Source organism: Idiotropiscis lumnitzeri, unplaced genomic scaffold, assembly GCF_059441095.1.
Source record: "Idiotropiscis lumnitzeri isolate Australia: NSW breed Sydney's pygmy pipehorse unplaced genomic scaffold, RoL_Ilum_1.0 HiC_scaffold_32, whole genome shotgun sequence".
NCBI lineage: Eukaryota > Metazoa > Chordata > Actinopteri > Syngnathiformes > Syngnathidae > Idiotropiscis > Idiotropiscis lumnitzeri.
Window position 1 is genome coordinate 438,442 of NW_028283570.1, and position 15,721 is coordinate 454,162.

Here is a 15,721-nt window from a genome sequence, read left to right on the forward strand (position 1 = left end):
GTCTGATGTGGAAATCTAGCCATTGGAATAGTCGAAGTGGGAGCATTTCAGGTCAACACTGCTTGTTGCTCTGATAGGCTGTGATGGTAATTGAATGTTTTTCCTTGTTTAAATTGTAACACACTCATCAGGAATGTGGATACCATCCTCCTGGGTATTTTCATATCTTCTCAAGACATCCAATTTAGCATCAGACTCAGGGAGTGCCGTTTGCATTGCATGCATTTGCTTCTTTGCCTTAATTGCAGCTTCTTCTTGCTCAAGTGCCAACCTTTGTTGTAAATCAGCAGCCTTTGCCTTTAAACATGCTCGTTCCATTTGAGCCTTTAATTTAATTGAAGACGTTGACAGAAGTGAGCTTCTGTCTGTTAGATTCTTTACTTCTACTTCTATGGGTGTAGTTAGTTGATGCAGATCTACTATCATCAGGTGATATTTGTTTATTGCATCCTTCCTCTGCACGTTTCAAAACGTCCTTCTTCCATTGCTCACATTTCCATTAATTACATTTTTTGGATCAAACCAGTTATTTTGGTCATCGGCAAAATCCTCTTCAGTCTTTAAATTTTGCACACCGGAATTGAGGTCCACAAATTCTTGCTCCATGCCGCTAAAGCAAACACGAAGCTCAGTTTTTTACAGCGTCAACATTTGCATCATCCTCCATCAATTGTTCAATTTGACGTTGCATGGAGGTCAATTGAGCAAATTTGCACCTGCGTGCCTGCATCCGTTTAGGCTTGTGATCTTCTACAGCTTTTCTCCGTCATTTTTAATGTCCGCTTTCCACTGTCTTGTTCCTCCATGTCAATCCACAATCAAGCAAACAAAAACGTCAAACTGACTGTAGCGTCTCAATTTGTAGGTCAGCTGAATGACGATCAAAGTTTTAAGCAGTTTACTCACGCACCTGTTACGTGCACGTCCTTGTTAACTCGCGATGCTTGTCAAGTATGGACGCATGCTAACAGCTAGCAGCTCATTGTCCCGACTGGAAAGTTGCTCCTTAGCTGTGATGTGCCTAGGGTTACACTATCTATCATTAACAAACACAGCCAGCCCTCCTCTTTCCTCTTACCGCTTTCCAGTGTCCTGTCCGCAAGTAGTATTTGGAAGCCGTCAAATTCCACGACGGTGTCCGGCGTTAGGTCTGTTAGCCATGAATCCGTGAACATCAGCAAGCTAGCTCATTGGAAGTTCCTCTCGTGCCGCGTCCATTTTCTTGGGAAGGTATCTAACATTTCCCATAAAAACGGACAGGAGGACGGGGTGGTCACGCCTCCTCTTTGCCTGGCGTTTCGCCCCCGCGCGACATCCCCCGTCTCTTCCTCCTCAACTCGTGGGGGATATCGGGTCTCGCTCCGGGAGTCGGCACGGGGTTAGCACGAAGTGCTAACAGCTGATCTCTTGTGTAAACGATTGATCCGTAGCTCCCAGTGACATCTCCGGACACGATCACGCAAAAAACAGCCCCCAGCAGCAATAAAACCACCGCAATTTGGATGTCCATTGCTGCGATGAGGTAAAATAAATAAAACTGGGTAAAGGAAAAAACACGCGAAAAAGGCTCAAATAGTGAGCCGTGCTGCTTTAGCAGGTAGCCACTCGCGTGGTGACGGAACCGTAAAAACAAATGTGGTCCCATCAAAATCTGATGGGATATTTAAAAATAAAAGCGTGAAAATTTGCTTATTTGTCTGTCGTCACCAATGATTAAAAAAATTAAAATCATTACAAAATCCTCAAGCTATCGTGATACCAGACAAGTTCTGCGGGACACCAGACCACCCCAGTTGTCCACAAAAAGTGGTCACTTCAAAATTTGATGTGGCATTTAAAAATAAAAAAATCACCTGAAATATGCACTGTGATCAACACTGATTTAAAAGAAAAATCTTTAAAAAATATCCTCAAACTATCGTGATACCAAACCAGGATTGGGGATACTAGACCACACCAGCTGTCCACCAAAAGTGGTCACATCAAAATGTGATGTGGCACTTCAAAATAAAAGTAGCCTGAAATTCGCTTATTTCACGGTCATCACCACTGAGTTAAAAAAAAAATAGCTCGAGCTATCGTGATACCAGACCAGTTTTGTGGGACACGAGACTACCCCAGCTGTCCATAAAAAGTGGTCCCATCGAAATCTAATTTGTAATTTCAAACTAAAAGTTGCCTGAAATCTGCACATTTCACTGTCATCATGCCTGACTTTAAAATTTCATTAAAAAATATCCTCTAGCTATGGTAATACCAAACCAGGTTTGGAGGACACAAGACAACACAGCTTTCCACCAAAAGTAGTCCCATCAAAATGTAAGGAGGCATTTTAAAATAAAAGAGCTGGAGCTGTCGTAATACCAGACTAGTTTTGTTGGACACTAGACGACCCCAGCTGTTCATCAAAAATGGTCCCATCAAAATCTGATGTGTAATTTCACAATAAAAAAAAAACCCACCTGAAATATGCACATTTCATTGTCATCAACACTGATTTTAAAATAATCATTTCAAAATACCCTCGAGCTATCGTGATATCAGACCCATTTTGGGGGACACTAGACAACCCCAGTTGTCCATCAAATGCGGTCCCACCAAAATGTGATACGGCATTTCAAAATAAAAGTAGCCTTAAATCAGCATACATCACTGTTATCAGGCCTGACTAAAATATCATGACAAAATATCCTCCAGCTATCATGTGTCAGGTTTAAATGCCCATTTTGGGAGGGCTTACTGAAATAATTTACTAAATGTAACGGCCGAAATAAAACGCTAGCTGGATGGCCAGGAGGAACCAGACACCGTTGTTCATTTTCACCGCCGGCGGGGGAAAAGAGTGGGACAGAGAGGCCGCGAGCAGCCTGCTCGCGGCCGCCCCATGCAACTCCTCTCTCTCCTCCTCTCACCGGCTCTGCTTTTATTAGCTTGACTCAAGAATCACAAGAAATAAGAATACAATGAAGGTCTGTTTAGCCTAAACTAAATCACCAGAATACAGGAGATTAATTAACAATGGTGGTCTGTTTTAGACTAAACTAATCAGCAGAAGACAGAAAACATCAATAACTAATCATCAGTAACTCTAGCAGGCAGAGAATCACAACTCACAGTGTAAAGGTCAATTTAACTATACACATCATCAGGATACAGTGTCTGTGTGCGTGTGTGCTAAAATAACAAGTAAGTGTCTATGTGTGTGTGTTTAAACATGAATGAGTGTATAAAAACATGATTATAAATACACAAACTGATTAACTATCCTCAGCCCATCTTACATTTCCCCCCTGTTGTGGATTTAAAAATCATGGCCTTATGGCTTTAAGACAGATCATCATAGTGAAATCATACAACAGTGATCAGTGGATGGGCGAAAACCTCTCATTAGGGAAAAATTCCCCTCTGCACGAAACGAGAACCTCATGGTCTGATGACCACTCGGGAATAAAACATAAATAAACATTTCAATATACCTAGTGAAAAATAATAAAATTGTCTCCACGCAGAGCTTGTCCCTGGGGTGACTTGATGAAGGCCCCTTGCCTTGTTGTAAGAGGAGACAGCTGTCTTTGCCTCTCGGATCTTCATGTATGGTGTGTGTGTGTGCACGTGTAGGGGGCAGGTGTAAAAGGTCCATGTGTTTTTACGTTTTAGTGTCCAGTTCGAGTTCGTCATTGTCCACTTCGAATTCGTCATTCTCAACATCAATCAGGTTGTAATGGTACATTTGGGCAACAAACATGCAATTAACCATCCTCTTTGTCATAAAAATAATGCAACATGAACAGACTACACATAACAAAAATGAAAATTATAACCATTCCCATATATTGTCTCTTTCAAATTCTTCATAGTGATCATAACATCAATAATTGTTTCATTTTTATCAAAAAATTTAAATGCAATAATGTTCTCCAATCAAGGCTGAAATTTTGTTATGTACGCCATTAATTTCCAAACATTATCTAATCCTTTTGTTCTGTGGCTCCAACATTCGTATCTGTGGCTGGTTGTGTGGTTCTGATTTGCGTGCGGTCCGAGATTGTGACTCAGGTGGACTCCTGTTCGAGGGATTCGCGTTGCTAGGCCTTTCAGCTTGCACTGCGACTGGTGGATCCAGTCGCCACGCCCCGCGACCTTTGCTGCCGCCGGGGTCACTGCCATCATCTGGCGAGGGCCATCTCAGCATTCACTTGTCCCAACGAAGTCGTTTCAACACCTTGAAGAAGATTTGGTCTCCCACACGGACGTGATTTCTCTGTGGATCAGAACACACTGACCAGTAATTGTGTCTTTGCATCTTTGTCAGTCAAACATGTCTTTCATGTGGACTGAGACCGATGTGCCAGTCGCTGGTGGTTCTGATGAACCTGAGAGTCTATGTGTGAAGCCATATAGGATTTCAAAAGGGGATAGTGTCCTTCCTTCGGCTGGCACTATCCTCATTGCTGTGATTGAAAAATAGTCTGGCCATTGTCTTTTTTTTTTTTCCTTGATAAGTCTGGCCTTAATAGTTCCATTAGTTCCATTAGTGTCCCATTTCGTTACAACATCATTCACAAAATGCATCATTTTCACTTCAAATCACTTCTTGAAAGTCCAAATGTCAGGATAGTTTGATTACACAACACTTTTTCCAACTGTTTTAGCATCATCATATCTTGTTGGAAACAACTTAACCCATTTTGAAAACATTAATTACAACCAAACAACATTGCATCTCAAACAAATAACACTTTGTCTAAAAAAAGTTTTTTTTGTTGAAAAGTCTGTATGTGGGAACAATTTCTTATCATACTTCCCCTCTGTCGACACACGACTATCTGCTCGTGTGTCAATCATCTTATTCCTCTAATCAATGAATTAGGCAGCCAGGATTTGCCATCTGCCAATTTGCTGATCCTGTCCTCAGCAATGTTTGCACCTTTGTTCCCCCAATGTGTGCATTCAATTAGTGGTGTATTTTTCCTGGCGTGATATCAAATTGTCAAGTTGACTTGCTGTGAGTGTGTGTGTGGGTGTGTGTGTGTGTGTGTGTTCATTTTCCTTTATAGTAATGCAGTGCCGACTTTGAGGTCATGCTTTGGGCTGCAGCCTTCGCTGCATTGTCAGCGAGGCAGTTTCCAATTGTAATTGGGTCATTTCATTAAGTAAGTTTTGCTTTTCAAATAACCATTTAGGCATGTTTTATGCACCACATTTCGTATCTTGTTGTGGTTTTAAAGCCCTTGTCTGCCCAATGTCGACAGAACACATGAACATTCATCTTGACTGTCAGTTCACATTGTAACCATACAACCCATACAAGATGGGAAACCCTAAATTTTAATTAGCTCACACCTGCTACGCTCTTCCTGCTTATCCTAACAATATCTCTCTTACAAATGATCTGTCTTGTGACCTCAGTCCTCAAATGCTTCTACTCCTCACCAGTCCGGAATGTGCACCCCATTTCTTTCTTAACAGTCTGGAATGTGCACCTGGTTTTCGTGTCTTACACGCCCGAATCAGTGCAAAACATCATGCTGCTTGTCTTGAACATACAGAATTTAGCATCCCTTGAAACAAAATTTCCATTTGCAATCCCCAAAACAAAAAATGTTCCTCCAGTCGGGAGAAAAATGTCCTGAAAAAAAAAAAAAAAAAGTGTCCATAAGGTCAAGTCGCGGTTTGGTAATAATTTGGAGCGGCTTCCACAGTCGTGTGGCGCCTTCTACTGGTGCGGGAAAAGTGACGCTTGGCTGAAACGCACCGCACCTTATCAGTGTAATGTGTCCCTGTGACAATTAGGTCGCCGTGCAATGTGAATGTGGTGGACAAGAATGTAATTTTTTAATTCCTGAAGCAGCAGTCAAGACTGCTTGAACACACTCTGATGTGGCTCTTACCACGGGATCAAATTATTGTGACTAATATGCAAATGGATTCACTTTCCTGTGTTTCTGCAGCAACACAAGTCCATGAAGCCATTTTTTTTGCAGTCACTGTTTGCTCAATGCTCATAGTAATTTGGTAGTGCGTTAAGATGCTTTGTCGATAGAATCTCCTTTTTGGTCTCATGTTCCCTCGAACATTATGTTTCCTTCACACTACACATGACCTACAAAATTTTTTTAAAAAGGTTTGTTGTCCTAGCTGTACTATGGATATCAATCCCCCCTGTTGAGACATGGGAATTTCCATGACTCAATTTAGCAGTTAAATATCAAGTTGGTAGTGCTAACACATCGTAATCAATGAGTTCATGCTTGACAAGTTCAAAAGCTTTGTCAGCCTCAAGTGTTCAAACAAGTATTCTCTTCTTGCAAATATCATTGGCTTATCATAAATGATGTCCAGCAATGGTCGTGTGATTTCTGAGTAATTTGCAAATCATGAATTAAACACCTATAAAAACATCATTAACTTCTCTGTTATTGGTTTTAATGCTCTGGCAATGTTTTTCCTTTTTGCTTATCACCGATAATGCGCCCTTTTAAAGTTTTGACGTCTGTTTGAATCCGCCCTGCATATTGACTCTGATATTAAGGTCCAATTGTGTCAGTGCATCACGGCCTAATAAGTAAAATGCACGTTGATGTAGAACTTCTTCTACACACACTTTTTATGTTTGTTTTTTTATGTCACGTGATCCTCCGTTGCTACCACAACTCGTCCTGAAAAAGTAATGTTTAAAACAGGACTTTCTGCTTTCTCCTTTTTTCTTCCTTTTGCTCAACACGTTCATGCTTTTTGTGCATAATTTAGGATTTTCTTTTCCATTTTACAAGTTGGCCAATTTAAATTAGGTTGTTTTATTTGAAAAGCCTGTATTTTTTTCTCATTCCTGTTTCTTTGTCTTTCCCTTGGAGTAGTTTATTGGGCATTTCTTGGAGGTCTTCAGTACTCGATTGTGGTCCTGTGGTTATTAGGTCCAAGCTGTAGAAGGTGAAAGGGCCTCCTTTTCCTTCCAAGATCATCATTTGTTTGACTTCCTGTCCTCGTTTCATCACTGTAATTTTTTCTCCTTCTACAGTGAGAACGAGCTGGAGGGTTTTGATTAAGTCTCTTCCCAAAAGGTTGGATGGACATTCTGGAACTACGACTAACCTCTTGCCTCGATATAAACTTCCATCTTCATCTTCTATTGTGAGGGGTTTGGTATAAAACCGTTGCGCTGCCTTTCCTCCTACTCCTATCACCATGACAGCTTTATTTGACAGTTTGGTCCCTGCAGGTAGGGCCTTGATTACTGAACTTTCTGCTCCAGAGTCAACTATAAATTGTTTTGTTGTTTTCTTTGGGCCTAATTGTAGTGTTCTCATTGGTGGGTCCACTGTAGAGGCCATTCCAAACAAAACAGATAAATCTAGAACGACCAGTGGCGATTCTAAGGTTACTTCTTCTTCATCTTCGCTATTGCTGAGCGGCCTCTGCTCAGGTTGTTCTTCGCCCTGTGGCTGGTAACTTACTAGTCACATGTTACCGGTATAGTCTTCCTCTGGTGTGGTCTTCCTGAATGTTTGACGGCAATTTCTGGCAAAGTGTCCTAATTTGCCACATTTGTAGCAGCTATCATCTCTATTAGAAAACCGTCCTCGACCTTGTCCCCTGGCGCCAGAATATCTGCCGCGCTTTCGTCCTCGTCCTCTGTCCCCTTGACCTTTATAGTAGATGGGGGCGGAGGCCGCTGTGGAAAGGCCTTCCATCACGGCAGCCAAAGTGGTTGATGTGTTTCGCTCCTCCTTTTTCTTCTGGATTTCCTCGGCATGGGAGGCATATTCGATGAGCGTGTCAAGGTTTGCAGTTCGCCACCCAACGTGGTGTTTGCAGATGAAGTCTCTGGTGGATTCGTGGATACCATCTAGGAAGGCCGACTCCAAGAGGATTTGGTATGGGCTGTTGTCTGCATTGTCTTCCTGTAGGCCGCAATAGAGCCTGTAAACTCTAGATAACCTTTCCAAATACCGGCGGGCAGATTCCATGTCTTCTTGGTGACATTGTCTGATCTTTGTGTTGTCTGGTTGCTTCTTGAAGTTTTTCTTGCTTCATCAAACATGGCGCGGATTGCGTTTGCGAGCTCGGGAGCTCCAGGCGGGAGAGGCTGGCCTGTGACATCGTAAGGGTTGAAGGCACCTCTGATTCTGCCATATCTATACCCTAAGATCATTCTCATGCATGTTTCAAATTCTTTTCCATTCAGGTGGTAGCTATTCATTAGGTCGTGCATATTCCCAATTCATTTCTCCACATCCGCTTCGATTGGTGGGATTGATTGGCAAGGCCGCCTTGCATTCATCTTGGGTCCAGGGCCTGTAGACCATGATGGTAGGTTCATGTGGGTGGCCATTTGCATCATTAGTCCCAAAAGCTGGGTTGGCTACGGCCACCATCGGGTAGGCCTCTACACTGGGTAGCGGTGGGTAGAGGTTCGTGGCTTGAAAGACTTATGCTCTTTCAGGGTTATTGAGTGATTTTTCCATCGGCTGTGCTTGTGCTCTCTTTTTCTTTTGCTCCCTTGTTCCAGCCGCGGGGGGTCGCTGTGTGGAATCGAATGAGGCAGGAGGGGCCGTGTGTGAGGAGCGGGAAGTGTCATTTTTCTCCTCGCTCTCCAGGGGCGGCATCTCAACGTCACTTGGCTCCGTCTCTGGGGCTGTGGCCGCCTGTCTTCCTGCTTGCGCGGCAGTGTGGGTTCGCTCATTGAACAGTGCACTTCCTCTCTTGCCTCTGACTCCGGTCTCGTCATCTTTCCTTTCTCTTTCCTGATTTCCAAATTCACTGTAGCCTTGCCAAAATCACTCAAAACTATCAATATGTCGAATCAAAAATTTCAAAATCAGGAAACCCCTATGCTTTTGCAAATGTTCTTCATGTTCACTTTCAAAAGCTTCATTCAATTGTTTAGTTTTCATAACACCTACTTCTCCCTTCCTGAAGGAGACACAAGTATACAATTAAGTAAAAACCATCATCAAAATGATATACCTTGTCTGTTTAAATCATCTACGTATAAATTGTGTCAACACTAATCCTTTTTTTTCTGTAAATTAATCACATCTCACAACTTGGGCTCTCATTGTTCTGTAAAAATAAACCTCAGTTCAATTCATGCAACCGACTCAGTGTCCTTCTGGGTCCCTCAACCACACAGGTTCTAATTCTGTTACTCTATTAATTTTTCCACTTGCAAATATGACTATGGCACCTTTCTCACTTGTCCTATCATTTGGAATTGATTTATTATAAGCAATCCTACATGCACCAATGTCACATAAAAAGGGTAATTGGTGACCCATTACCAATTCAGTTATTTCAGCTCAATCAGTTAATCAAAAGCCAATATCCTTTGTAAATTTAGGAGGACCTTTTCATCTAGAAACTCATCTGTTCTTTAATCCTTCTATCCTAATCCTGCTGAAGGCTGCTTCTTCTCAAGGCAATTTTTGTGTATTTAACTGACCATTAAAGCCGTGTTCAGCTATCCATTTGTCTAAATACTGAATTTTATCAGGATCCTGTTTTTCGATGAACTTCCTTATCTTCACTCATCTTTTTAAACCAGCCTAGGCGTCTGGGTTCAATTTTTTATTTTTCAGAAAACGCACATCAGGCTATTTCTCTCCTTTCTTTTAAGCCTATCCCGTTGTATAAATTATTTAATTTCAAATTTAAATGAATTTATCTCCTCAAATCATCTTCTTTATTAATTTCTTTTGTAAATTTGGGAATTATTTTTCTCAATAAGATCTCGTCACTCATAAGTAGCCTTTTGTTGGTTACTAATTATTAATTCCATTTTATCTTTACTTCATCAATCCTTTTAACACAATTCCAACCACTTTTATCACTCTCCCTGACATTTAGACACACAGACAGAAAGACAAACATATACACGGGCCCACAAAACGACACACATAGTTCTCAACACTGAACAACTACAAACAACAATAACATGTCAGTTATAACAGCAACACAATCCATCTTTATCTATGGTCCATAATAAGTCCTTCAATTGAACTACTATGTCTCTATTGACCTTTTATTTATGCCAATGGATCCCATATCCACTATTTATTCAATTGAATATTTCCTAAATTTATTTATGCGCAAATTTCTCTATCTCTTTAGAGTTATTCTTTGTCTTGTCTATGGTTAGTAATTTTGGCGGTACTGTATAGTACTTTTATGAGTTTTTAACTAACCTCCGAATTTATATAAAATGTATTTAATTTTCCATTTAACCCAAATTTTTATTTTATTTTATTAAGATCCTATTTTTTTCACATGCATCCAATCCTTACACTGCAGCATATTCCTGGGTTTTATTTTACTACCTAGTATCCCCATTTTAGAAAATTTGGTCCAGTTTGTCAACACCTAGGGCGTTCTAAAAACTGGTTTCTCATCAGTAGGACAGCAACTCAAATTTCCTGTTTATAACACTTACTGTATTACATGGGATAAAATACCAAATGGTATTTCTAATCCCCAATCACACCATTCACTCACTTTGCATAGTTTTTCGCAAACATTCACAAGCAAAATTATCATTCCACGTCTGACTTTCTTTCTCTGCAAATTCTTTTCTCACTACTTTGCTTACAACTCTTTTTCTACCTTTTGATCCATCTGTGATTGTATGACGTTTGTTACTTTCACTCACCTCACACACACACGCTTTTTGTTCTCACACACACACAGCTGCACAGCGCCACAATTCACGCACACACGTCTCAGTCAAACAAGCAGTCTGCTTACAAAAATAAAAATTCAAATAAAAACCACCGAAAATAATGCCTTATTATTCCCTAAATTTCAATGTGAAATTGTGAGTAGACCTCTAAGTCGTCGATAATTTCTCTATTTATCGACACGAGGAACTTTTAATCGATGCTACCGTGATGTCGGTTTGAACGAGTTACGACCTAATTTCTTCTTTTAGTAACTCCCTAAACAACACGATCGTGGTTTAGACGTACCTCAGAACGTTGTTTTATGCTACCGTGCCCTCCGTAGGGGAGATCCAGCCTCCCGAGAAGTCCAGCTTCCCTTCAGCGCGATGAGTTATGGCCTAATTATTTTTCTATAACTCCTTAGACGAGCACGATCCAGTTTCTTTTCTTTTCGACCGAACTACTGCAAAACGGCCGGCGCACGCTTCCTTACTCACATAAATCACCCCTTACGAATTCCTTATTATTTTAAATTTTAAAATGGTGGCACAAAATAATTTGAAAAACAATACCTGGTTGCTCCTGGGTCAGCCTTGTCCGATCGGCAACCGGCATCCGGGCGGTGCGCCGTCGCAGGAACTTGGAGGCCTCGCTTTCTCAATGTTGAAGCGCTGACGTCAGATTCTATGGCGTCCAAGGATCCGAGACGACGCCCGTCCGAGTGCGGTTGCCCGCATTCTCCACCAAATAAATGTCAGGTTTAAATGCCCATTTTGGGAGGGCTTACTGAAATAATTTACTAAATGTAACGGCCGAAATAAAACGCTAGCTGGATGGCCAGGAGGAACCAGACACCGTTGTTCATTTTCACCGCCGGCGGGGGAAAAGAGTGGGACAGAGAGGCCGCGAGCAGCCTGCTCGCGGCCGCCCCATGCAACTCCTCTCTCTCCTCCTCTCACCGGCTCTGCTTTTATTAGCTTGACTCAAGAATCACAAGAAATAAGAATACAATGAAGGTCTGTTTAGCCTAAACTAAATCACCAGAATACAGGAGATTAATTAACAATGGTGGTCTGTTTTAGACTAAACTAATCAGCAGAAGACAGAAAACATCAATAACTAATCATCAGTAACTCTAGCAGGCAGAGAATCACAACTCACAGTGTAAAGGTCAATTTAACTATACACATCATCAGGATACAGTGTCTGTGTGCGTGTGTGCTAAAATAACAAGTAAGTGTCTATGTGTGTGTGTTTAAACATGAATGAGTGTATAAAAACATGATTATAAATACACAAACTGATTAACTATCCTCAGCCCATCTTACACATGATACCAGACAAGACATATTTCACTGTCATCACCATTGATTTAAAAAAATTAATTAAAAACTAGAGCTGCGAGCAGCTATAAAGGGCCCTCGCCACCCGGACAACGTTGGGGTACTGGCACGTTGGAAATGTGAAATATTTCCGAGAAATAACGTGAGGAATCTTCAAGAGGAATTTGCTTGTAGTTAAAGTTAGAGCAGCTTTTGTTTTCAAAGCCTCGTCAATGTTTGAAGTAAATTTGTTGGCAGGCACTACAGGTGCATCAAATCAAAGACTAATAGACTGAAAAACATTTTCTTTCCGAGAGCCATCACCATTCTGAACTCTCACACACATGCACACACACACGACCACCCTTACCTTGCTGAACAGCGACGTATTGTGTTGTATTTCTCCAATTTCATACTATTTTCCATCACAATATTTATTCTCTTATTTATCTAATTTATATATTTGATTAAATTATTGTTGTATTGCACTGGAGAGGGGAGCTCCCTAATCTTGTTGCACACTGTACAATGACAATAAAAGGATTTCGGATTCTGATAAATTTAGAATGGCCGACTTCCTGTTCAATTTAGCATACGGCTCCATGAGACTTTTTATTAGGTCTTGGCTTTGTACACACTTCATCAAATTTTCAGTTTGGTGAAACAGAGATATGGGGCTGTTTTTTTTTGTTGTTTTTTTTTTTCTAGGGGGCGATAGCGAGCCATTTTTAAACAACTGTACGACAAAATAATAAAATATTGTGAATATTGAATCAACTCCCGGTTGAGTGGACGCTGGCACGTTTGGCTGCCACTGCTCACCGGTAACTCTCAGAAATTTTTTGGATCCGCTTGTTGTACCTGCTTTAGCAGTTTACAATCCCTCCAGTTACAGTGATTTTATTTATTATTATCTGTATGTTGAGCGATCCCGATTCTCATGAATGCCACCCACCGATTGCATAGTCGCTGACGCGTCTACTGTGGCTAAAGTTTAGCTTACCTATCAAAGTTAGCACCTGTCTGCCATGTGGACCCGCAGGCCAGTCTGCTTCTCGCACTTCTGCCTGTTCCTGTCATGTCATCAACCTGTGTCAGGACAACTTCAATCCACTGCCGCTGAACTCCGCTGGATTTACCGACACATGCCCGAGGGAAACGCACCACCACCACTGCTCCTCCTCCCGAACATCGCTCGTCGACCCTTGAAGGATTGTATGGCAATTACCGGCATTTTAAACATTTATGGGACAGAATGTCAATTATTTAATTTAGCAGGTTTATATTTACTGAATATGCTATGATCGCAAAATTCCGGACGAACTGGCGAGGCTGCCCGGCTCACCGTGGCTTGTCATCGGGACCGGGAGGCGGCGCAGGCGACGCAGAGAGAGGAAGCAGAAGCGGGGCTGCAGGTCCGGTGTCTTGCAACGGCTGCGACGGCAGCCCCATAGGCAACCACTGCCGAGTCTGTACCTCACCAACGCCAGATCCGTGGTCCACAAAATCGACGACCTGGGATTACAAATCCTGGGAAACCGCTATGTGCGAGACAGCAGTGTGATCGTCGTCACGGAATCCTGGCTGCACGCAGACGTCCCCGATGCTAGCATCCAGCTGGCCGGGCGCTCGCTACATCGCGCGGATCGGACAAGGGACACCGGTAAGAGACGGGGCGGGGTGGCTCTGTGTTTACGTGCATGAGAACTGGTGCGGCGATAGCACGATCGTCGAGAAGCACTCTTCCCCCGACATCGAGTTCATGTCCGTTAAATGCCGGCCTTATTTTCTCCCGAGGGAGCTAACGGTCGTGATTGTCACAGCTGTTTACATCCCTCCCGACGCTAGCACTAGCACGGCGCTCTCGCTACTCGCGTGCGTCATCAATAAACATCAGCGGGCCCACCCTGATGGCGTTCACGTAGTAGCGGGAGACTTTAATAAGGCCAATTTAAAGACTGTACTCCCAGAGTTTCACCAGCATGTCAAGTGCCCAACGAGGGGAGACAACACTCTCGACCATGTGTACTCGAACATCAAGCACGCATACAGGGCCCTCCCACTCGCCCCCCTCGGCCAGTCAGACCACCTGTCCTTGCAGCTCGCACCTGCATACATCCCTCTCAGGCGCAGATTCAGGCCCACCACAAAGACTGTGAAAACCTGGCGTGACGGCGCCATGAGTGAATTACAGGACTGCTTTCAAGACACAAACTGGGGCCTCTTTGATCATCAGGACCTTGATGTCTACACACATTGTGTAGTGGACTACATCAAGTTCTGCATGGAAACTGTGTCCCTACACAGGACTATACGGACCTTCCCAAATGCGAAGCCCTGGATGTCCAGCAGGGTTCGCTCTCTCCTCAAGGCCCGTGACGCTGCCTTCAGGTCAGGCGACAAAGCCCAGTACAGGGTGGCTCGTGCTGACCTGAGCAAAGGCATCAAGCTAGCCAAGGCAACCTACAAGGGGAGGCTGGAGGCCCACCTTGCCAGTAACAGACCACGGGAGGTGTGGCAGGGTCTACGGAGCATCACCAACTTCCGTGGCAGCAGCACGACCTCTGCAGACCCGAGTGCATCGCTGGCAGAGGAGCTTAACTGCTTCTTTGCTCGCTTTGACTCGCCCCAACCGTCACACCCCCGCACTTCATGCTCCAACTCCCCCCCACTCACCGTAGAGGAACACGATGTGAGGCGCGCGCTCCTGGCTGTTAACCCCAGGAAAGCTACTGGACCCGACGGAATACCAGGCAAGGTCCTCAAAACATGTGCCCACCAACTGTCACATGTATTCTGCAGGATCTTCAACCGCTCCCTGGCTCAAGCAGTCATCCCCTCCTGCTTGAAAACTTCCATCATTATTCCTGTCCACAAAAAGTCACCAGCCGTCCACCTGAATGACTACCGTCCTGTTGCTCTCACACCAGTCATCATGAAGTGCTTCGAGAGGCTGGTTCTCCAGCACATCAGGGACTGCCTTCCTCCCACTCTGGACCCCTACCAGTTTGCATACTGGGCTAACAGATCCACTGAGGACGCCATCAACACTGCTCTGCATGTTGTGCTGGGCCACCTGGAACAACAGCAGAGCTATGCAAGGATGCTCTTTGTGGACTACAGCTTGGCATTCAACACAATCATCCCAGACATCCACGTCGCCAAACTTGACATTCTCGGCCTCCCTGCCCTCACACGCATCTGGATTAAGGACTTTCTGACCAACAGACCCCAGACTGTGTTGCTCGGCCCCTACACGTCCTCCACCTGCATGCTGAGCACCGGTTCCCCTCAAGGATGCGTGCTGAGCCCTCTCCTATACGCCCTCTACACCTACGACTGCAGCCCGGCCCATGGCAACAACACCATCGTCAAGTTTGCTGACGACGCGACAGTGGTCGGTCTGATCTCGGAAGGTGACGAGACAGCCTACAGAGAGGAGGTAAAGAGACTGACAGCTTGGTGCAAGGACAACAGACTGCACCTTAACACTGCAAAAACAAAGGAGATTGTCGTCGACTTCAGGAGGAACAAGACGGTGCCGCCCCCCCTCTGCATCGAAGGCGTGTGTGTGGAGAGGGTCCACACGTTCAAGTTCCTGGGAGTACAGATCTCCGACGACCTTTCTTGGACTCACAACACCACAGCAGTGGTAAAGAAGGTCCACCAGCGTCTGCACTTCCTGAGAGTCCTCAGGAAATTCAACCTGGACAGGAAGCTGCTGCTAGCCTTCTACCACTCGTC

General features: G+C 43.7%; 1 long non-coding RNA gene across 1 annotated transcript; it reads left to right on the forward strand.

Annotated features, from left to right (window-relative positions):
• The first annotated feature begins 4,078 nt into the window (after window positions 1-4,078).
• Window positions 4,079-8,947, forward strand: LOC148315941 (uncharacterized). The gene is made up of 2 exons (XR_015840503.1): window positions 4,079-6,930; window positions 7,019-8,947. It is a non-coding gene; the product is annotated as an uncharacterized LOC148315941 (long non-coding RNA).
• The last annotated feature ends 6,774 nt before the right edge of the window (window positions 8,948-15,721 follow it).